Genomic DNA, 24,036 nt, shown 5'->3' on the forward strand with positions numbered 1-24,036 from the left:
CTAGAATTTAAATAACTACGAAATCTAGCCAAATTCAACCTCAGCCTCTCTCAGGCTACATGCCCGTAGAATGGCGCACAGCAATGGATATTTCTCTCCACAAAGGAGGGGCCACAACTGACCCTGGTAACTATCGCCTCATAAGCCTGACTAGCCTGGTCTGCAAGGCTATGGAGCGCATCATCATGGAACTCATTAACAAAGACAATGGGAACCTCCAAACACTTGACCCGACTCACTTCGGCTTTAAGGGCAGGTCATGCGTACTAAATCTGGTTGATGACTTCGAGACAGTCACCAGGGCCATAGATGAGGGAAAGGTGGTTCACACAGCCTACCTTGACCTCGCCAAGGCTTTCGACATCATTCTTCGCTCGGGTATTACAGAAAAACTCACCAGCCTGAGCATAAACCCCTAAGTCACGAGATGGGTTGCCAACTGGCTTACAGACAGAACTCACACGGTAAGAATAGCGGGCTCCAGGTCCGACTCTAAACCAGTCACAAGTGGTGTCCCGCAAGGCTCGATCCTGGTACCCCTACTGTTCGGCATATATTTCTCAGAAGTACAGGCAAACACAGGAGGACTATGGCTAATCAAGTTCGTCGATGACTGCAAACTGGGAGCCATAATTGACACTCCGGCTGACACGGACATCTTCCAAAAGGTCCTTACTGAGATGGACACCTGGTGTCAGTCATGGCCTCAAGCTAAATGCCAAAAAATGCATAGTCATCCCGTTTGGGAAAAACAAAACACCCACGAATTACCACATAGGTAGCAGCCCCCTTAATACAGAAGAGGTGATAAGAGATCTGGGCACCCAGGTAGATAGTAATCTTTTCTTTGACAATCATATTGCCAAAGTAGTTAGGAAAATCCTTCTATGTGGCCCATCTAATTTCTAAAGGGTTCGCATCTAGAAATAAAGAGGTTATAGTGCCCCTCTACTCGTCACTCATTAGACCCATCATAGAGTACAATGCCCCATTTGGGATGTACCTCACAAGACACTTCCAACAGCTGGAAAGACCACAAAAGTACCTCACCAAGAGGATTACTGGTCTCAAACATATGTCCTATGCAGCCCGACTTAAAAAAACTCCGGCTGTACTCGGTGGCATATCGCTTACTCAGAGGTGATCTCTGCCTGACTTACGAAGCCATGTCCAACTCAGAATTGATGGACATGCTCCACCTAAAGAAATCCAAGTCATTGTGAGCCACGCGCTCGAGTGAGCTAAACCTCGCCACAACAATAAATAGAACATGCTGGAGGGATAGATTCTTGTCACAGAGACTCCCCATGCTTTGAAACAAAATTCCAAATTACATCAGGCAGAGTCCCTCACTAACACTCTTCAAGAGAAACCTTGACGAGTGGATGGGTAACAGAAAATACACCCCTGGGATCACTTCATTGGCTCTGCTTGACAGAGGATCAGTTAAGTAATCAATGGGGAGGCGAAAGCCAACATACTCTGGCTAGGGTTATAAATGCCCTCTGGCAGATAGCCTAATACCTACTTACGAACCTAAAAAACTAATAACTAAAGATTGCAAAACCTACTACAGCAAACTCCAATCCATGCATTCATCCAGTCCAAAAAGATTTTGGAATTCTATTTCCTCCAGTCTTCACCTTGGTATTAAAGAAAACCCATGCCCAGACCCTAAGCTTACCAGCCCAGAAACTGCCACTAAATTCAACTCATTCTTTTTAGACTGCATTGCAGAACTGTCCTCCTCCTCCTTCCCTGACCCCTCCTCCTCCTCACCTCACCGACCAGCCAACTCCCTTCTCCCCTTTCAACCTAAAACCCATCCCCACAAACACAATAACAAGACTTCTTCTTAAGGTAAAATCATGTTGCAACGCACCACACGATCTACCACCTACCTTCCTCAAACAGTCTGCTGAAACCATAGCCTATCCCATATCCATTCTTATAAATAGATCCATGCAGGAATCCTACATCCCAACCATCTGGCACCACACATACATCCTCCCACTTCACAAAGGTGGTAAAAACAGACGCAACCAATTTCAGACCTATAGCCATACTTTCCCCTCTTTTTAAAATACTCGAAAAAACTATCCATTCTCAAATCATGCAATACCTAACCATGAGCAAACTCCTCTCCCCTACTCAACACGTTCCAGCCGTAGTACCATGACTGCCCTCCTTTCCTTTTTTGAGACCGTCAACCTAGCAGGTGACAATGGCAGATCCATATCATCGCTGTTTTTAGATCTCTCAAAGGCATTCGGCACCATCTCCCACTCCCTACTCCTATCCCAGCTCTCTTTCTTACACCCCCCCCCACACCATAGCCTGGTTCACCAGCTACCTATCCAACCGCCAACAGGCTGTCCAATGGATAGACTCAACCTCTCCTTTCTTACCTACACCCACTGGCATACCCTGAGGATCAGTACTAGGCCCTCTCCTCTTTAACATATTCATCAACAACTTCCACCTCTTCATCCCAGAAGCCTCTGTTATCCAGTATGCAGATGATGCCACCATCATGTGCCCTGCTTCCTGCCCCTCTGAACTTCTACTAAAAACTCAACTTGCATTCTCCAAAACAGAAGTCTGGATGCAATCCAGTTACCTAGCCCTAAATGCTAGCAAAACAAAACTAATAATTTTTTACCCCTACTAGAAACTCCACTCTTGACAGAAACCTATTCTCCATTATAAGCCAGAATAACGCCCCTCTAGAAATAGTTCCCAGTACCAAACTGCTAGGAATCATCATTGATGAAAACCTAAAGTTTGACTCGGCAATTAATAAAATCCATCAAAAAAATGGTGGTCTCTACAGACACAGCCGTTACCTCAGCCCCTTCACCAAACAAATGCTTACATCTACCTTCCTCCTCCCCTCTCTCATGTATGGAGCTCCCCTATTCACCAACCTCCAACTAGGCCTGCATTCCAAACTTGAATCCTGCTTCCACAAAATTTGCAAACAACTCAAAAAGCTCATCTCATCATTGCCACACTCTACACACCCTCAAATGGCTAGAACTCCCCAACTACTTCAGATATCTGCAACTTACCACTGCCCACAAGCTCCTCTTCAAACCAGCAGACTGTCTCTGGCCACATCCCTAATACCCTACGTACTCTGCCGCTGCCTAAGGTCCGAGAACCAAAATCTCCTACAAGTGTTCAATCCCTTTCATCCCTCTGGCCAACTACTATCCTACACCATAGCTAAACTGTGGAACTCTCTCCCCTCTCCTCTACATAGCATGTCTAACTGCAACAACTTCAAGACCCACCTGCTCTTGCACCTGTCCTCCGAACGGGAATGCCCTTCTCATGCTCCTACCCAAGCACCCCCCATCTTGAATCCTATACCCTCTCACAATATCTGATTATCTTTTTATCCTATTGAACTATATTCAATTTCTCTGTTACTATGTCTTACTCACTACTATACTCTTGTTACAGAAAAGCTTCCTTCTTTCAAATGCTTCCTAAAGTTGAATTTTCAAAGAAAACAATTAACCTCTGCACTAACTATGCTGTGAATGTCTAAAATGTTTTGTTAGTACATATTAGGTAGTAATATATCTTTGAATATTTTATCTTTCCCAGGATTGTCTAAATATACTAATATTGATTGCCTATCTATTATGTAACCTCTATATCTTTTGCAGAGAATGTTGCACATGAAAGCCTATGGCTTACTATGATGTTTTTATATTGAATACTTCTCTAAATATGTAACCTCTCTTGTTATTGATGTAACTTCTTGTGGAGCTTTTCTCCCCGGGCCTCCACTAAAAATGGGTTGCTATGACCCAGTGGAGTCTCCCAGTCAACAAATGCAAATAATCAATAAATAATCTCTCCTTGAAGTGTCACATTCCCCACATTTTAAGTTTCTGTCCTGGTACCCCCTTTTTCTCGGTGACTAGGATGTAAGACTGGATGTTTTCAGGGTTGCAAACAGTGTAATGCCAATGTGAATTTCTATGTAAATAGACCATGGTTTGAGGAATTGGGCCTGCTTTTGCACATTGATGCTTCAGGGCATGACTTCTTAGCCAGTAGCCATTGCTTTTTAGGCTGTCCTTTGATTCGTTCCCTGCAGGTTGGTTTAATTTTTACCATAATGAATCCAAAACAGTATTTACCCATTACAGTGGGCATTCAAAGTCAGGCCATATTGTTTGATCGGTTTGCAAGCCCTTTGCATTTGGTGCTTTATTACTTTTTTACCAACTTTTGCATCTGGCTGCTAGTTTAGCCCACTGTAGTTGATTGGCTTCCCTGCAAGTGAGACAATTATATATAACCATGAGTATAAGCATAAAATATTTTTTAGGCATACTGTTTTCAGTGCATAAAGGTTGGTCTTACTCCATCATACACCCTTGAGTGCAAGGGGGCCTGAGAAAATCAGAAGATGAAATAAATTCCCTATTGTAGATGATCTTCCTGCAGTTCATTTGATATGTATTTATAGTAAATACATTACACAGCTGTCTATTCCTTCTTTTAGGAATTAGTTGACATGAAAAAGTTCCATGATATCTTGTCAGAGAATCTGGTTTCTTGGTGTAGTGCTTGAGTCTGGTGTTACAGTTATTTCTCTCCAGGTAGTCTTTGAGGTAAGCTTTTTCATGTACTTTATTTACAGGGTTTAGATGGTGTAATGGTACATCTCCATGTCTACTGACTGTCTAAGCCCTTCCCTTTGCAGTCATCCATTCATTTCCGTACTCGATAGATTGACAAGTGATTGTAGGATGAAACCACCACCCTTGCAGCCGTTAGGGAAATTTATTTGTGTGACTTAACCCCTCCCCTGGCAACTGATTTGCATACTGGCAGACATGTGGGCTTGTAGAGCTTTCTCAGGGCACATGTAGACTGTACATATGCCAGGAATGCTACCTTGAGAACATGGTTTGGCAGAGCTAAGTGTACAATCCTGGCTCATGTTCTATATACTAGAGCTTTTTCTGCAGTTGGTGTGATATTTTGATTGCCAGGATAGATGAGCTGGTAACAGTCGCACGCTCTCCCACCTTACCTCACTGGCTTATTGTCTGGGTGGTTGTTAGAGCTTTATTCTTGTACACTACTGAGGTGTTTGGGAGCTAATTTTAAAATAGGTGTTAGCCATGTCTTTGGCTCTGAGTTTTGTGTCTTCTGCATCCTCAGTCTACCAAATCTGGGGAACCACATCAAGCAAGATTCAGTGGCTATTGAAGTATTTATGGAGCCAAGTAATAGCTATTGTGAACAATTACCACCTGTTTTACCAGCTGCAGGAAAGTTTTTTGTTGGCACAGCCTCAGTGTTACTCTGCATATACAAGTCAGTCTTTTTTTCCATCACAGATTTCAAAAGTGGAAGTTTCAGAGTACTGACGAGGAACATCCTGTTGTCTTTTTTTTTTTAGTGTGGGTGGTATTTCTACCTTTTATTGACTTAATCTCACTAGGAAAACAGTCTCTTTTTGGGGAGACCCAAGGAGGTATTCATACTGACTAGGAGAAGTTGTGATCAGAGCACTGAAGAATGTCCCCCCTCCCTTTTTCAGCAAGTGTAGTAGGATCTTTTACATCCACCTGAGCTGCCATCAACTCCGGCAGATGGGACTTCAGTTTAACATCTTATCCGCAAAGTAGCACAATCAGGAGTGCAAGCATTATATTCTTCTTTCGGCTTTTTCCCAGTTAGGGGTCGCCACAGCGGATCACCTGTTTGCTCATGATTGGCAGTGGAGTTTTACAGTGTCGAGTTGCCAGCCCGGCGCCCAACCTTCCACAGAAGGGGAACACATGCACACACACACTCGCACCTAGGGCCAATTTAGTATGTCCAATCTACCTACAGCATGTCTTTGGGATGTGGGAGGAAACCCACGTGACCACAGGGAGGACATGCAGACTCCGCACAGAAGGCACCCCAGCTGAGAATCGAACCGGAGAACCTCTTGCTGTGAGGCGGCAACGCTAACCGTTGCAGGAGGGCAAGCATTATAATAATGGAAAAAGAAATCTACTCACCATAAGTGGGATTAGAACCCATAGCCTTTCTGATCTTCCATTACCATAGGTGAGTGTGTTACCTGGTGAACTGCTGACACTTTGACTTCATGGCACTCAGACTGTTATGTTCTGATCTGTCTAAAAGAGTTGCGCTGTGTGACTTTAAACATGAAGTCAATCACATAGAGCTTCTGTCAAGGAGCTTGTATAAACTTGGGACACAGCAATTATGTAGCATATAAACAGTGAGAAACTTGCATTTTCTCGCTCTTCAAAAGTGTTATGACCATTTATGAATGGGTCTTTGATAATTTAACACAATGTGCTTACTAGTTACATTGTGTTATGTTGTGCAAGTACTTTTACGTTTTTTTCAAGCTGTAGCATACTCTTCAGATGTCACAAGTTGTCTTCTGTAATCATTCTACTTCCTCTTTAGGCAGCTTATTGTCCATAAGTTTGCTTTGCTGCTATGAAGACGCACTAGTTTGAACTTGTTTACATGAAACCGATGTTAGCGGTGTCTCAAGAATGATACTATGAAGGCTTGTACATAAGAGCAGGAGTATTGCTGGAGAAGGTCTGCACTGGTGAAGGCTAAGAACTAGGTGAGATCAACCTGAATGTTGCTGCTGCAGTACTGTCTGATGTCTAACTCTGTTATATTTTACGCATTAAAGACTAGGATTTTTTTTCATTTGGGGGGTGACAGAGCAAATTTGAGCACAGTGTTGGCTGATTAGTTTGAGTAGGCCAGAATTCTGTTGGTCAAAAAAAAGCTAATACTAGCATAGCTGTTCAGGTAGGAACAAATATGTAGGGGTTCTGTTATTCTGAAAAAAAAAAGGTAAAACCTTAAACAGCATATAGGATCCTAGGAAGTTACTAGGCTGTTGGCCCTGAGGCCTTTATAAGCCTAACCAAGAGTTTAGCCTATGTTTAGACAAGTCAGCACTCAATGCCCATGTCCAGCAGGGACACTGGTGGAATCCCAGGAGTGTATTTTCTGTTTCCCATCCAGTTATCCAGGTTGCGCTTAAAAAGGGGTAAATAGGTACTCTGCTTGACATGGAGAGGGAGTCCATTCCACTGATGTGGGAGTCACTGGGACACAAATCTGCCCCGCCAACAAGTCCTACTGATGTCGCAGACCAGGTTGAGGCCGCACATGCAGGTTACTTGAGTGTAGCCTGACTTGCTGATATGCAGCAGTCCCATCAAGGTAGGATCCGAGATCACCTTGTATGCCCGACAGAAGTCGCCTCTGAGGAGTCTGTCTGAAACTGAGTAGAGGGATAGGGCTTTTAATCTATCTGTGTATGGTAGATTTTTGAGGCCCTGGATTCTCCTGGTGAGGAACCTCTGTGGTCTCTCCAGCTGCTGCACGTGCTTTGCTAGGTACATGCCGAATGGGACGTTGTACTCATTAATGGGCCTTATAAGGGAAGAATAGAGGGATGTTATGACCTTCTTGTCTCTGGATGAGATACCCTTACTTATGAGGTGGGCTATGTAGAATGCTTTCTGTACAACGGAAGCAACATGGTGGTCAGAAGTCAGGTTGCTATCAACCTAGGTACCCAAATTCCTCACAACTGATTACGTGCTTAGGACATTGTTATTAATACATAAAAAAACGAGCAGAAACAGTGTCAAAAACGCCACTAGTAAAAAAAAAAAAAAAAATCAAACACTGCTTGCACCACTTATTACTAACACAATAATTTTATTGTTCCACATTAAAAACACAAGGATTGAGCGCTTTCTTCCCTTCAACAGGGATTTCATCAGAATCAGCTGTTAAAGATTAAGTTCACCTTTATGTACTCCACTCATTAATAATTAATTACATACTCCCTTTCATTGACTTTTTTTTTTTTTTTTAAACTACACTCATTATTCCAAAGCTATTGTTAAATACATCCCTAACCCGTAACACTTTCTAATACCTAAACATTATGAAATATTAATGTCAAGTACATATATTTAAAAAAACTCTGGTTGAAAAATTAATAGTATAAATAGAAAAACACATATATCATACAATTAAATGGCTATAAATAAAATTCCATATGTATTAACTATATAAAAACTGTGTAAAAAATTGTGTGAAAAATTGTATACAAACAAATGTTGGAACCCTAAAAGTATTGAAATAGTGTATAAAATGAATTAAATAACTAAAGCAGCCTTCTTTTTTAAAATTGGCTTAATGGATATCATTTAATTTAATCCTGGGGCTTGACTAGCTTGTAAATTTATTTGCCACCTAACCTCTCTTTCTTCAATGTGACTTCTAACCCCCCCCCCTCCCGGGGGGTTGGGTAAGACTTTTTCTACAATGCCACATCCACTAATCTTCTTACGTGTAAAAGAATGTTTGTACAGGGCATTGTTATTATTACATGTAGTGATCGGATACATATGTTCGTATATCCTGTCCCTAAGCCTTCTCTCCGTTTTCCCCACACAGAAGCGGGAACAAGGGTACACACTTGCCTAAATAGATCACCCCAGACTTCTTACAATTGCCCTTCTTAAAATAGACTCGGGTTTTTAAAGTATTCTCTAAATCAGTTGTGTCAGCTAAATATATGTGTTTACACTGAGAACAGGAGCCACACCTAGAGGTTCCAGTTCTATCAATTTTCCTTGGACCTTTCTCAAAACACTTTTTCAAATTTGCCCCAGTCTTAAACACGAAATTAGGTGTATCCCCTACAATAGGACCATAGCTTTGAATTATTTCTCAGAATTGTCCAGTTATTTACCACAATCTTTTTAACTTCTTCTGCCAAACTTGAATAGGGGACTACCATAGCCCTCTCGAACTCTCTAAAGTCTCTCATTGTACCATATATTTCTTGACTATTATTTTTCAGTCCCTTTGGATTACCCAGCAGGGGTTTATACCCCCCCCCATTCTTTTTTTAACATAATTAATACTTTCTCCCAACATTTTATTAGGGTAACCTCTCTCTTGAAAAAGTTTTACTACTTTTTGTAGATGTTCATTGTGTTTCACTGCTGCAGTCATTACACTTGGGTTATCCTGCTGGCAGGCTACCCGCAGTCGGCCTGAATTCCAAAGTCTAGGTCCGGTGTCGGTTGCTGTCGCCTCTTCCCTGACGTCGGTGCGCCAGGGGTGTAAAAGATGCAGCTGATGCCTTTTTCTCCAGTCTTTCTTGCCGCACGGTGCAGTGCCGGTTGGCAGACTCCTGATATTTTCAAAAGCTAATTTCAGATCCGAAGTCTTCATTAAAGCTAAGTACCCCATTGGGGAAACTTTTTTCTTGCTCCAGACCGATGTCAGAAAAAGTTAACAATTGTATTTCTGGTGGGAAGCAAATACCTCATAAGGATTTTCATTCTTACTGTATTCCTTGCCTAGGCCCTGATCACAATGTTGCTAGCTGTCGGTTTTGTGCTAGATTTAACCAACACACTATTAAGCGGCGGTTTGATTTTGCCTTTCATTACTTTGGCCGAAGATTCAATTATATAATGCCGTCGGAACAGCCGACGACCGGAGTTTATAAAAAGCGCAAGGAAAAAGAAAAGGACAGGCATCCGTGGTCCAAAACCGACAATGAGGCTTCCGCTAAGCCATTCGTTGGTTCTCAGGCGCTTTCGCAGCCCCTGGCGCCCACTACCTCAGAGCCACAGTCCGCTGACGACTCCCACGTGGAGCCAGCTAGGCCTCTGGATACTCAAGGTATTGGACTCTAGGAAACTATTCCCTCAGATGGGTCTGGAGCTGCTGAGCAGGCATCGGCTTCTGAGGGTGTTTTCAGACCTACACAGTTATATGTAAAGCCTACTTCAGCTTCCAAAGCAAAGACTAAAGCAGTATTAAAGACAAAGAAACAAGTACAGCATTCTCCTGGACAGACTACCATGCCTAAAAAACAGATGCTCAAAACAGCCGAAGACCTAATTACCTTGATCAGGGGTTCCCATCCCCCTCCTGACAGGAGGCCTAGGCAAGAGATAAAATATGAATCTTCAGATCAGGTTTCCATTTCCTCTGACTCCTCTTCTGAACAGGGATGCTGTCTTCCTCCTTATGAGGATTCTGATGCTGAAGACTTGCAGCAGCTGGAGAGGCCACAAAAGTTCCTCACCAAAAGGATAAAGGGTCTCAAAAATCTGTCTTATGCTGCCCGACTGAAAGAACTCCAGCTCTATTCAGTCGCTTACCGCTTGCTCAGTGGTGACCTGTGCCTGACATACAAGGCCATGTCAAACCCAGATATGATGAACATGCTTCACCTCAAAAAATCTAGATCCCTCAGAGCCACAAGGGTGGGAGACTTAAACCTCGACACGGTTATTAATAGGACGTGCTGGAGGGATAGATTCATCACCCAAAGACTCCCTATGCTGTGGAACAAAATCCCGGTATATGTGAGGCAGAGCACCTCGCTGGCCATGTTCAAGAGGAATCTTGACCAATGGATGGGAGATCGCAGATATACCCCAGGGATTACCTCAGTGTCACTGCTCGACAGAGGCACAGCAAAATAATGGGCATAGTTTCTCCAAACTAAAGGGGTGGCATAAGCCACAAAACTATGGGCTAGGCTTGTAAATGCCCTCTGGCAGATAGCCTAGTATGAACCTAAGAATCTATCCCTTCAGCCTCACCGCCTCAGGATTACTCTTTTGGGGAAACCCGGCATACCATGAGGGAGCATTTCCACTGGGAGAGCCAAGACTACTCAGAATCTAAGAAAAGACTTGGAGATTTTCTTTTACTTCCTCAGCACAGGCCTTTAGCTATTCCTCCTGTGTTAGACATTGTAGATGATGTATTTTCAGAGTCCGGACTTTCTCCTGACTCTCTTCCTCCTGCCCCTGTTAAACCAGACAGATACTACAGGGTTCCAGACTTGCATAAATTTCTTTATAAAAACCCTGCTGCTGACCCAGAAACTATCTCTCAGGTCCCAAAGGGGTCAAGGCTTCTACTGCAAAAAAACCCTATCCCCTATGACAGAGATTCAAGGGCACTAGACAGATGGGGGAAAACGTTTACACTTCTGCTACTTTGGCTGTGAGGGCTTTAAATTGTCAATTTTAAATATCAGCAATACTTAATGTCACTGTTAAAACAGAAAATGTTGTCAAATTCTGATTGTGCAGCGAATAAGGAAATGCAGGATTTATTGCATGCAACTGAACAAGTGGGAAAGCATACATTGCAATGTGGTTTTGATTCTCTGGAGGCGTCTTGCAGGGCTGCAGTTACGGGTTCTGTCATTAGGAGGCATGCTTGGTTAAAGGAACAGAATCTGCCTGATATGTTAAAGCAAAATTATTAGATGCTCCATTACAGCATGATACATTATTTGGTGTTAAAGCAGAGGAGGTGTTAAAGAAAATGGAGGACAAAGCAAAATCTATGCAAACAGTAAAGGATTTCTTACAGGTACAGCCACCCAGATTTAGCAGGAACTGGCCTACAAAGAATTGGTCCTTTCCAGTGTCAGACAGGCCACAAAGAGGCAGATACAGATGCCCCAGAGGCAGATCCCAGCCCCAGGGCTCATACAGGCCGAAACAGTGGGGTGCTTCTACCTCCAAAGGCGGAGAAGACAAATCACAGCCATATAGGAAACAGTCCCAATGACTTTCCTCTGCCAGCACCAAGCACTTAACTTTTGGCAGCCCCCTTAGGGGGAAATCTAGCACTTTATTCTCAAAATTGGCACATGATCACCCAGGACGAATGGGTCTTGAATATAGTGTCCCAGGGCTACAGGTTCCACTTTTACACCCTGCCAAAGGCAAATGTTATGCCAGACCTGCCACACAATCAATGGGCAGAGGCACAAAAGCAAGTTTCATCCCTCATGGACATGAGGGCCATTCAGCAAGTACCACCGCAAGAGCAGGGACAAGGATTTTACTCAAGACTTTTCTTGGTACCCAGAAAAAACAAAGCCTGGAGACCATTACTGGACCTGTCTATTCTAAACACATTTCTGGACGTTCCAAAATTCACAATGTTGACTCTGCAACAGCTTCTGCTCATGCTGGGCAAGAAGGCTTGGCTTGTAACTTTGGACCTAAAAGAGGCATACCTGCATATTCCAATCAGACAATCTTGCAGAAGATACCTCAGATTCATAGCTGGATCAATGCACTACCAATTCTGTGCACTGCTGTTTGGCTTATCTACTGCGCCCAGGGTCTTCACAAAATGCCTGGCACCAGTAATTGCTTTTTCCAGACGGAGGAATTCAAATATATCCTTACTTGGACGATTGCCTTATTCATGCAGAGAACAAGGGCATTCTATTAAAGGATCTGGCGTTTGTAAATATATTACAAATTTGCCTAGGGTACACAGTAAACGATAAGAAATCAAAACTGGTACCCTGTCAAGAGATAATATTACTGGGTGCAAGCTTAAATACAACTGCCCAGATGGCTTATCTCATGCCAGACAAACAAAGGCAACTGACTTCTTCAAAATGTTGGCAACAAAGATCCAGTTATCTGCAAGAAAAATTCTGCAAGCTTTGGGCTTCATGGCATCCTGCATTCTACTAATTCCATATGCCAGACTGCATATGAGGAAACTACAATGGTATCTAAAAAGTGTTTGGACTCAACATTGTCACAGCCTGGAAACATTAATTACCCTCATTCCTCGTCTGCAACAGGAGTTTCGATGGTGGGCACAGGCCTGTCACCACAACAAGGGACAGCCATTCACCCTACCAACAGCCAGGCATTCAATAACAACAGATGCTTCAGATTATGCCTGGGGGGCCCACATGGCAGGGAAATGTATTCAGGGCACATGGCCCACAAGCCAACGGCATTTCATATCAATCAAAAAGAGATGCTAGCTGTTCAGAATGCCCTGACAGCTTTCAAGGATCTACTCCATCCAGGACAACTGCTGATAAGGACGGACAACACTACAGTCATGTGGTGCATAAACAAACAGGGAGGCACTCATTCCTACCCCCTCTGCAGACAAGCCATGACATTGTGGGACACAGCATTGGCTTATCACGTACACCTGCAAGCACAATTCCTGCCAGGAAAGAAAAATACTCTGGCAGACGAACTAAGCAGAAACGTCATGGATCCCCACAAGTGGAAACTAGATCCACAAGTCTTCAGCATGATAATAAGGAAATGGGGATGCCCAGACATAGATCTATTTGCCTCCCCTCACAACTGCCAACTACAGAGGTTATGCACAAGGACTTATCACAAGCAGGCATGGAAAGTGAATGCTCTATCAATCAGCTGGAAAACCCTAACAGTATATGCCATTCCTCCTTTCTCTCTCCTCCCCAAGGTACTCCTAAAGGTCAGACAAGAGAAGCCAAAAATGATTCTGATTGCTCCAGACTGGCCACGCTAGCACTGGTACCCAATCCTAAAGAGCTTGGCTCATGGTCCAGTCTGGACATTGCCTCTAATTCCTCATTTACTGATCCAACGAAACAATCAGATCCTGCACAGCCAACTCAGAACCCTAAATCTGGCAGCATGTCGGATAATGTAGCCATTCAGAACACACCTTTCTTTAAAGCAGTGATGGATGTTATTTTGAAGGCCAGGAGGCCCAACACCAGAAAATCTTATGCAGAAAAATGGAAAAGATTATGTGCTTGGAACCAGGCACAAGGAATTGACACGCTTGTATCAAATATTCCTCAGATTTTACAATACCTAACTGAGATGCTGGACAAAGGCCTATCCTTTTCATCAATTAAAATCCATGCCTCGGCCATTTCAGCTCATTACAATACGGAACCACCAATTTTTTTCACATCCGTTGCCAAGGCAGTACCTCAGAGTGGCCAAAAACATAAGACCCCCAAGGAGAGCACCAGTACCTGCATGGGACCTCAATTATGTCTTGGAAAAACTCACACTGCCGCCTTTTGAGCCAGCCAATACAGCTGAAATAAAGTTCTTATCTTGGAAAACAGCTCTGCTCCTAGCAATAACCTCTGCAAGACAAGTCTCAGAGTTACAGGCACTCATGGCTGTGGAAACTTTTATCATTTTCCATCCAGACAGGGTTTCTCTGAGAACTAACCCGACATTTATGCCTAATGTTATGTCCAGTGTGGCCCTTAACCAAACTATTCATTTGCCTGCCTTTTATCCAAACCCACAGAATAAGGGTGAGACTCTTGCATTCTTTGGACATACACAGACAGCTACGCCTCTACTTGGACAGAACTAAAGCCTTCAGAAAGACTGAGCAACTTTTAGTGGCTTATGCTGCAGGATCACAAGGAAAGGCTATCTCAAAGCAGACTATTTCAAAATGGATAGGCCACTGCATTAATTTCTGCTATTCACAACATGGCAAATCAGTGCCTAAGGACATTAGGCCTCACTCAACCAGAGCAGCAGCCACTTCAGCAGCCTTCCTCAGAGGAGTACCAACCAAAGACATTTTAGAGGCTGCAACTTGGAGTTTAGTGCACACTTTTACCAAGCACTACCACTTACCTCTCTACTCTAAATCCAGAGCAGGCTTTGCCACTGCAGTTCTGCAGGGTCTTATAACCTCTCCTAATCCTATTTAGACCCAGCCACCCAACCTCAGCTTTGGGATTCAACCCAAGTGTAATGACTGCAACAGTGAGAAACTATGAACCATAGTACAGTTGTGTACCTACCCTAAATGTAGATGTTCGTGTGTATTCACTGTTGCAGTCCAGGTTACCCACCCACCATCCCCCTTTTCTTTGCTGGGATTTATCTGTACTTCTCTATCCTATACAACCTATGTGGTGTATTTGCTTGTAGATGAAGGAAATGTTTATTTTTGTACATGCATACTTATTGGCATAATTTTCAGCATACCAATTTAGGGGCACCTGACATCTGGGGCAAGAAAAACTGAAGAAAATGGCGTCGGCTGCATCTTTTATACCCCTGGCACACTGACGTCAGGGAAGAGGCGACAGCAACCGACCTCGGACCTAGACTTTGGAATTCAGGCCGACTGCAGTTAGCCTGCTAGCAGGATAACCCAAGTATAATGACTGCAACAGTGAATACACCCGAACATCTACATTTATGGTAGGTACACAACTGTACTTTCTCCCTCCACATCATCTTTATGTGATTTCATATGGGCTACTCAAATGAGTTGTCCTTTAGTAATGCTTTTTTTCTGGTGTGGAGAGTGACTACTGGAGTACTCTGAATATGAGTTACTAAAGGTGGGTTTTCTGTATGTTTTAGATCTAAACCCTTTATCATCCTTTATTATGACAGTATCCAAGTAATTAATACTTTCTTCATTGTGGGCATAAGTACATTTTAAGAAATTCTGTGATCTTATTCAAAAAGTCCACACATTTTTTGATCTTATCTTCTTGGCCTTTCCAAAGAATAAACACGTCGTCCAGAAACCTAACATAAAGCTTCAAGTGAGCCATATATTCACTTGTAAACACGTACTTCCTCTCCCACTCCAGTAGGACCCAATTCACATATATGGGGGCACAGGAGGCCCCCATGGCAACAGCTTTGTGTTGCTTAAACTACTCTCCTTCAAAAAATAAATAATTATGGTTCAACACAATCTCCATAAGTACCATAATTAAATAAATTTTATCCTCAGATAGGGTGATGGTGTTAACCATACTAGATCTGAAGTACTCAAGTCCTTCCTGTTTGGGAATCGAGGCGTACAAATATATGGCCACAGTCAGAAAATGTAAATCCTGATGCCATAATGTACCTTCAAACCTCCCTAGGAAACCCCAGGAGTCTGATTATATGCTCTGCATTAACATTGGTCTTTTTTAACCATTTGTCTACCACAACCCACAGGGGTATGTTTTGGGACCCCTTCTTGAGACTATAGGTCTAAAAGCCAATTTGTCCAATCCTTTATGCGTCTTGGGGATACCAAAAATAGTTGCAACAATGGGATTCTTAACTTTTAAAAAATCATATAATTCACCTGAATTCATTCTTTCATTAAGGTATTCATCTAGGTAAAAATCAATTTGACTATGGCTAATAACTTCATTTATGGAAGATGGGTGGTAAGTCAGTGAATCATTCAACATTTCAAAAATGTCCTGACAGTATTGAATGGCATCATAGACCATGGTGCCCCCTGCCTTATCAGGACGCATTATTCTTAAACCTCTGTCATTTCTTAACATGTTCAAGACTTTGAAATCTTCCCTTGATAAATTCCATCTCGTAAATGTATTACTTTCCCCAAATTTTAATTTGTAAACATCTTCCATAATTGCGTTTTCCATAATATTTAATGTAAGTTCTAGGGGTGGATTAATATTTCTTTTCTTTTTCAAATCTTTATCCATATGCTTAAAAACCTTTTCATCCTTACTTTTATCCTGAAATATACAAACCAAATTTAGCTTTCTCGCAAACATTTTCAGTTTCACTATGGTCTCATTATAGTCAAAATGTTTGTTTGGTACAAATTGCAGACCTTTCATACACAAAGAAAAATGTTCCTTACTCAATTTTATACCTGCAAAGTTAAAAATATTATATCCTTTGTAGGTGCAAATAATACCTTCTTCCACAATTTCTTTGTCTAAAGTATTTCCTATCATTTTTCCCTGTATCTCCTGTTGTTTTTGATTGCCCCACCCCCCTTTGTGCATCTCCTCTTGATCTAACCCCACATCCCACTGGTGTTGGTAGTGAAAAGCCTGTGGTTCATAAAATTTCCCTTTGTATTCCCTACCATAGGCCCCTCTCTTGGTGAATTTATCCTGATACTTTCCCCAGTTGGGTCTATTGTAGTTCCTTCCACTCAAACCTGGTTCACTCTTCTTGGTATCCCTTAAAAACATAAGTCTTATTCTCTCTGTCGTCTTTTAAGTCCCTCTCCATTTTTTTATTAAATAATTTATTACCATTGGAGTCTACATATCTAATTTGCTTAAAATAAAATTCTTCATATTGTGCAAAAAGAAGATGATTTTTAATATCCTGGTTAAGATGTTCTTCGTGTTTCACTGTTGCAGTCATTACATTTGGGTAATCTGCTGGCAGGTTGCCCTCAGTTGGCCTGATTAACAAAGTCTTGGGTCATGCGTCGGTTGCTGTCCCTTCTTCCATGACGTCAGGTCGTCAGGGGTATAAAACATGCATCTGATGCCATTACATCAGTCTTTCTTGCCGTGCGGTGCCCGAAGCAGAAGCAGTTGGCAAGTGCCGGTCAGCAGACTCCTGAAATTTTTGTTTTCGAGTTTCAGAACCAAAGTCTTCAACTTAAAGCTAAGTATCCCATTGGGGGAACTTTTTCTTGCTCCTTACCGATGTCAGTAAAAGTTAATAATTGCATTACTTGTGGAAAGCAAATACCTCAAAAAGATTTTCATTCATACTGTATTCCTTGCCTAGGCCCTGACCATGACGTACCTTGCTGTCGGTTTTGTGCTTTATTTAATCAGCGCACTGTCCGTCTTCGGTACATTTTTGCCTCTAAATATTTCAGTTCTCAGTTTAATTATCCAGAAATGTCGTCGGCTAGCCATCCGACTACCGGGATTGTGAAAAAATGCAAAGATAAAGACGGAGACAGGCCGCTGAGGTCCAAAACTTCCGACGACGCTTCTAAGCCAGTCGCCAGTTTGCAGGTACTCATTGAGGCACTTTTCACAGCCCCTGATACCCGCTACTTCTGATTCGCAGGCCTCTACTGAGACCCATTCGGAGTCCGGTATGCCGTGAGAGGCTTCAGTGATGGAACCCGCGGATATCTCTACCTTGGATGGGTCTGGAGCCACTGTGCAGGCACCGGCTTCTGAAGGTGTATTCAGGCCTACAGACTTGCATATTAAATTGACTCCACCTTCATTACTAAGGTCTAAATCTCGATCTATGTCTAAAAAACCTACGCCCAGGCCACATGTACAGGCCCCTATGCCTAAAAAACAAAAGATCAAAATGGCTGAAGATCTAATTAATCAGGGGTAGTCAACCCCCCTGTCTAAGAGGCCTAGGGCTGAGCTTGATTATGAATCTTCTGATCAGGTTTTTGCTTTTTCTGATTCTTCTAATGACCTGGATTTGTCCTTACCTACTTATGCGGATTCTGGTGCAGAGGATTCCATTCCCTCTGCTTCCCCTCCTGAGAATTTTTCTTTTGGGGAAACTTTGCATACCTTAAGGGAGCATTTCCACTGGGAAAGTCAGGAATTTTCTGATTCAAAAAAGAGGCTTCGGGATTTCTTCCTTCTACCTCAGCATAGGCCCTTGGCTATACCTCCTGTGCTAGACATTTTTGATGTATTTTCGGAATCCAGTATGGCCCCTGATTCCCTGCCTCCAGCTCCTAGTAAACCTGACAGATACTACAGGGTTCTTGAGTCCCACAAGTTCCTTTTCAAAAATCCTGTTACAGATCCAGAAACCATTTCTCGGGGGCCCAAGGGCATTAAGGCTTCTACTGCTAATAATCCTACCCTTTCTGATAGACTCCAGGGCACTGGATAGATGGGGTAAAGTTTATACTTCTGCAACCTTGGCAATCAGGGCTTTAAACTGCCAATTTCATATGTTAAAATATCAACAGCATATTATTAGACTGCTTAAACAGAAAATGATGTTTCCTGACTGTGTGGAAAATAAAGATTTACAGGATTTATTGCATTCTGCAGAACAAGTTGGAAACGTACTTTGCAATTTGGTTTTGATTCTTTAGAGGCCTCCTACAGGGCTGCTGTTACTGGGTCTGTGCTTAGAAGGCATGCTTGGCTTAAGGAACAATCTTTGCCTGATCATGTTAAAGCGAAATTGTTGGATGCTCCTTCAAATTAGTACCGTCTGTTTGGTAATAAGGCTGAAGAAGTTCTAAAAAAGATGGAAGATAAAGCTAAATCTATGCAAACTGTTAAAGATTTCTTACAAGTGCAACCTCCAAGATTTAGTAGGCACTGGCCTACTAAGAATTGGTCTTTTCCAGCTCCTTCAAGATCCTCTCAAGCCAAACCCAGACACACCAAAAGCACCAGGTTTCAGTCCCAGAGGACTCTCAGAACTAAGCAATGGGGGGCTTCCACTTCCAAATCTGGAAATACCAAGACAACCCCCCCATGGTAAACAGTCTCAATGACTTCCTTTTAAAATCACCAAGCACTTAGCTTTTAGCCGCCCCTTTGGGGGGGAAAGATTGCTCTTCATGCAAAGAACTGGGAACTCATAATCCAGGACAAATGGGTTTTAAATATATAGTGTCCCAGGGATACAGGTTTCATTTCCACACGTTGCCAACACCAAACGGGTGGCCAGATCTGCCCCCAGATTAGTGGGCAGAGGCTCAAAAACAAGTACTTTCCCTCTTAAACATGGGGGCTATTCAACCAGTGCGAGAAGAGGAAACAGGACAAGGTTTTGATTCCAGGCTCTTTTTGGTACCCAGAAAAGACAAATCATGATGTCCAGTTCTGGACCTGTCTACTTTAAACACCTTTCTGGACATTCCAAAATTCAAGATGCTGACTCTTCACCAGTTACTTCCTATGCTAGGCAAAGATGCCTGGTTGGCAACTCTAGATTTAAAAGAAGCATGCCTGCACATCCCAGTCCGGGAATCTTGCAGAAGATACCAGTGCTGCAAAGCAGGCTACTTGCATTATCAGTTCTCTGCACTGCCCTTTGGCTTATCTACTGCGCCCAGGGTATTCATAAAGTGTTTGGCTCCAGTTACTGCATTTTGTAGGCAAAGAAATATTCAGATATATCCATACCTGGACGGGCATACTTCTAAATCATCTGGCGTTTATAAAAAGGGTTCTAACTTGTCTGGGATAACCATAAACGAAAAGAAATCACAACTGGTACCCTCTCAACAGATTACATTCCTGGGTGCAAGCTTGAATACAACTGCCCAGATGGCTTTCCTCACGCCAGAGAAGCAAATTCATTTGGTAACTTACTTCAAACAAGTGGCCACAATAACCCTGCTATATCTGCAAGACAAATACTGCAAGTCTTGGGGTTCATGGCCTCCTGCCTCTTGTAATTCCATATGCAAGACTGCATATGAGGAAACTACAGTGGTACTTAAAAAGTCTATGGAGTTAACATTGTCACAGCCTGGAAACAATGATTCCTATCATACCTTGCCTACGCCTGGAATTCCTATGGTGGGCAGAGGTCTGCCAAAACAAGGGACTGCCATTCACACTACTCCCTGCCGCTCAAACCCTAACTACAGATGCATCAAGACTATGCATGGGTGGCTCACCTGGCAGGGAAGTGCATTCAGGGCAAATGGAACCCAAATCAAATGCACCTGTATATCAATCAAAAAGAAATGTTAGCTGTACAGAATGCTTTGACAGCCTTCAAGGACTGCATTCTTCCAGGACAACTATTGATAAAGACGGACAACACCACGGTTATGTGGTACATAAACAAGCAGGGGGGGGGTGCATATTCTTACCCCCTCTGCAGACAAACCATGGCATTGTGGAACACAGCCTTGAGCTAAGAAGTGCACCTACAAGCTCAATTCCTGCCAGGAAAATTGAATACACTGGCAGATGGACTAAACCAAAATCTCATGAACCCACACAAGTGGAAACTGGAACCATGGATTTTCAACATGTTGACAAGCAAATGGGGGAGCCTATACATAGATCTATTTGCCTCCCCCCAGAACTACCAGTTAGACAAGTTTTGCACAAGGACTCCCCACAAAGAAGCCTGGAAAGTGGATGCTCTGTCCTTCAGCTGGAAAAGCCTATCAGTCTACGCCTTTCCCCCTCTGCCTCTGCTCTCTAAAGTTCTGCTAAACGTCAAACAGGACAAACCAAGAATGATTTTGATCTGGCCACGCCAACACTGGTACCCACTCCTGCGCAGTGTGTCACAAATATCTCCATGGTACCTGCCTCAGACCTCTTCCTTGCTGTCTCAGCTGGAGAACCAAATTCTGCACCCACTGCTTCCAACATTGAACCTTGCAGCCTGGCTGATCACTTAAAGTCACCCTTTTCATCCTTCAGCAAACCTGTGCTGTATGTCATCTTGGAGGTGAGAAGGCCTAGTACTAGAAGATCTTGTGCTGACAAATGGAAAATATTCTGTGCCTGGAATCAGTCTTTAGGGATGAACACAGCTGCACCCAATTTACCTCAGATTTTGCAATACTTAACTGAGATGCTTCACAAGGGCCTGTTTTTTTCCTCTATTAAAATCCACGCTTCAGCTATTTCAGCTCACTGTAACACAGAACCACCCGTCTTCTCTCATCCCCTACTCGAGCAGTATCTCAGAAGGGCAAAGAACTTGAGATCACCCAGGAGACCACCTACCCCTGCCTGGGACCTTAACTTTGTTTTGGAGGAGCTCACTCTACCTCCTTTCAAGTCAGCTGCTACTGCAGACTTAAAATTTATTTCTTGAAAAACAGTCTTCCTTTTAGCAATCACTTCAGCTAGAAGGATATCTGAATTACAGGCCCTTATGGCAGTGGAGCCTTTCATCATCTTTCATGCGGACAGGGTATCTGTGAGGACCAATCCATCCTTCATGCCCAAGGTGGTTTTCAGTGTGGCTCTTAATCAGTCCATTCATTTGCCAACCTTCTTTCCCAATCCACAGAACAAAGGGGAACGGATTCTGCATTCTTTGGATGTGCACAGGCAACTTAGATTCCACTTGGACAGGACCAAATCTCGAAGAAAATATGACCAATTGCTGGTAGCATTTGCTGCAGGGGCAGAGGGGAAAGCTATTTCAAAGCAAACCATTTCTAAATGGATAAGCCATTGCATTCATTTCTGCTATAAGCACCATGGAAAACACTCCACCAGGGCTACATCTACTTCTGCAGCCTTTCTCAGAGGTGTTCCTACCAGGGATATTCTAGAAGCTGCTACCTGGAGTTCTGTACATACTTTCACCAAGCATTATAATTTTCCAATTTTCTCTAAATCCAGAGCTGGTTTTGCCACTGCTGTCCTGCAGGGCCTTATAACTGGCCTTAATGCTGTATAAAGACCTCCTCCCCAACTATAGCTTTGGGAGTCTACCCAAATGTAATGACTGCAACAGTGAAACACGAAGAACATAGTACAGTTGTGTTCACTTACCATAAATGTAGATGTTCGAGTGTATTCACTGTTGCAGTCCTGGTTACCCTCCCTCCAGCCCCCTACTTTTCTCTGGCTATACCTCTACTTTCTTTTACTATGCTTAAAAGCCTTTTTGGTGCATTTGCTTTTGTTTGGTGGTATATTTTTGTTTTTTTAATTTTATTGGCTCCCCATTAGGGGGGCACCTGACATCTGGGGCAAGAAAAACTGATGTAATGGTGTCTGATGCATGTTTTATACCCCTGACGACCTGACGTCATGGAAGAAGGGACAGCAACCAACGCAGGACCCAAGACTTTGTTAATCAGACCGACTGAGGGCAACCTGCCAGCAAATTACCCAAATGTAATGACTGCAACAGTGAATGCATTCGAACATCTACATTTATGTTGTGTACACAACTGTACTTTTTTCTGCTTGCTCAGTGAGCAAGCTGAGTTGGGCATCATTACATTTTATAATTTTTTCCATCATTTCAAGCCCATGTCTATCAAACATTTCAAAAAATTCCTTAATCAGTTGGTTATCATAATCTATCCCAAACGGGAATTTATACAGTCTAAGTCCCTTAGGGACTATCCTTTTCTTAACACATTCAGAAAGATATCCATTCTCCAGTTGTATCTTTTTAATATTGTCCATTTTGTCTTTAAATACAAAAATCATATCCTGTAAGGTTCCACTATTCTTTTAGTCTTTCTCTGTGTCAAGCCCATCCTGGGCTTGCCAAATATTATTGTAAACAACAAAATTGAACTGTTTTTCTAAAATTGTCAAAACCTATATATTCATCGCCCTTTCTATAGTTAAAAGTGGTCTCACCAGTCCGGTGGTATTCTCCTGCACTTTCCTTTCCATTACAAGCCGCAATGTCCTTATTTGTTTGTATAAAACGTTTAACGGTACCTGTATTTTTAGATCTCGCCCCAGTCTTTCTCATACCGTCTTGTTCATTATTTTCCACTAAGGAAGCAGCTTGAGGATCCTGGCAGCTTTCCTTCCGATTTCCGGTGATAAAACTTTCTGAATGACTGATCATGTCATTCCCTCGATTCTTATCGCCTATAGATTGTTCACTTCTATTTCCTGAAGTGTTACCATCACTAAGGGGAGGCTAGTGACTTTTCCTTTTAGAAGTCCCTCTTAACTCAGCTGTCTTGGGCTGAGAAAGCAGTATAATAATCCTGGTAAGCTCGCCTTTCATAACTGCCAATTCTATGTGCATTCTCTCCAGCTCTTCTCAGTGCATCAGGGAGAACACGGCAGGTATCTCATCCAACGACTCCATAGTGCATTTGTTGCACCAAAACTCCAAATATGTAAAAAAAAAATGATCAGAAAGTGTCAAAAACGCCACTAGTAAAAAAAAAAAAAAAAAAAAAAAAAAAATACGCTGCTTGTACCATGGACTACTAAAACAAAAATTTTATTGTTCCACAATAAAAAACACATAGATTGAGCACTTTCTTCCCTTCAACATGGATTTTATCAGAATCACCTGTTAAAGATTACGTTGACCTTTATGTACTCCCCTCATTAATAATTAATGAATTACATCATCCCTTTCATTGACTTTTTTAAAAAAAGAAAAAAGCACTCATTATTCCAAAGCTATTGTTAAATACATCCCTAACCCTTAACACTTTCCAATACCTAAATATTATTGTCAGGCACACATATTAAAAAACTCTGGTTGAAAAGTTAATAGTATAAATAGAAAAACACATATATCGTACAATTAAACAGCTATAAATAAAATTCCATATGTATTAACTATATAAAAACTGTGTAAAAAAATGTATAAAAAATTGTGTGAAAAAATGTATACAAAGTATACAAAAAAATGTTGGAACCCTAAAACTATTGTAATAGTTTATAAAATTAATTAACTAACTAAAGCAGCCTTTTTATTTAAAATTGAC

General features: G+C 42.3%; 1 protein-coding gene across 1 annotated transcript in view; it reads left to right on the plus strand.

Annotated features, from left to right (window-relative positions):
- VAPA (VAMP associated protein A) overlaps nt 1-24,036 on the plus strand; it is a 628,338-nt gene that overhangs the window by 159,220 nt on the left and 445,082 nt on the right. The window lies entirely within an intron of this gene.

This window comes from Protopterus annectens, chromosome 3.part1 (genome assembly GCF_019279795.1).
Source record: "Protopterus annectens isolate FY-2018-M chromosome 3.part1, PAN1.0, whole genome shotgun sequence".
Taxonomy (NCBI): Eukaryota; Metazoa; Chordata; order Ceratodontiformes; family Protopteridae; genus Protopterus; species Protopterus annectens.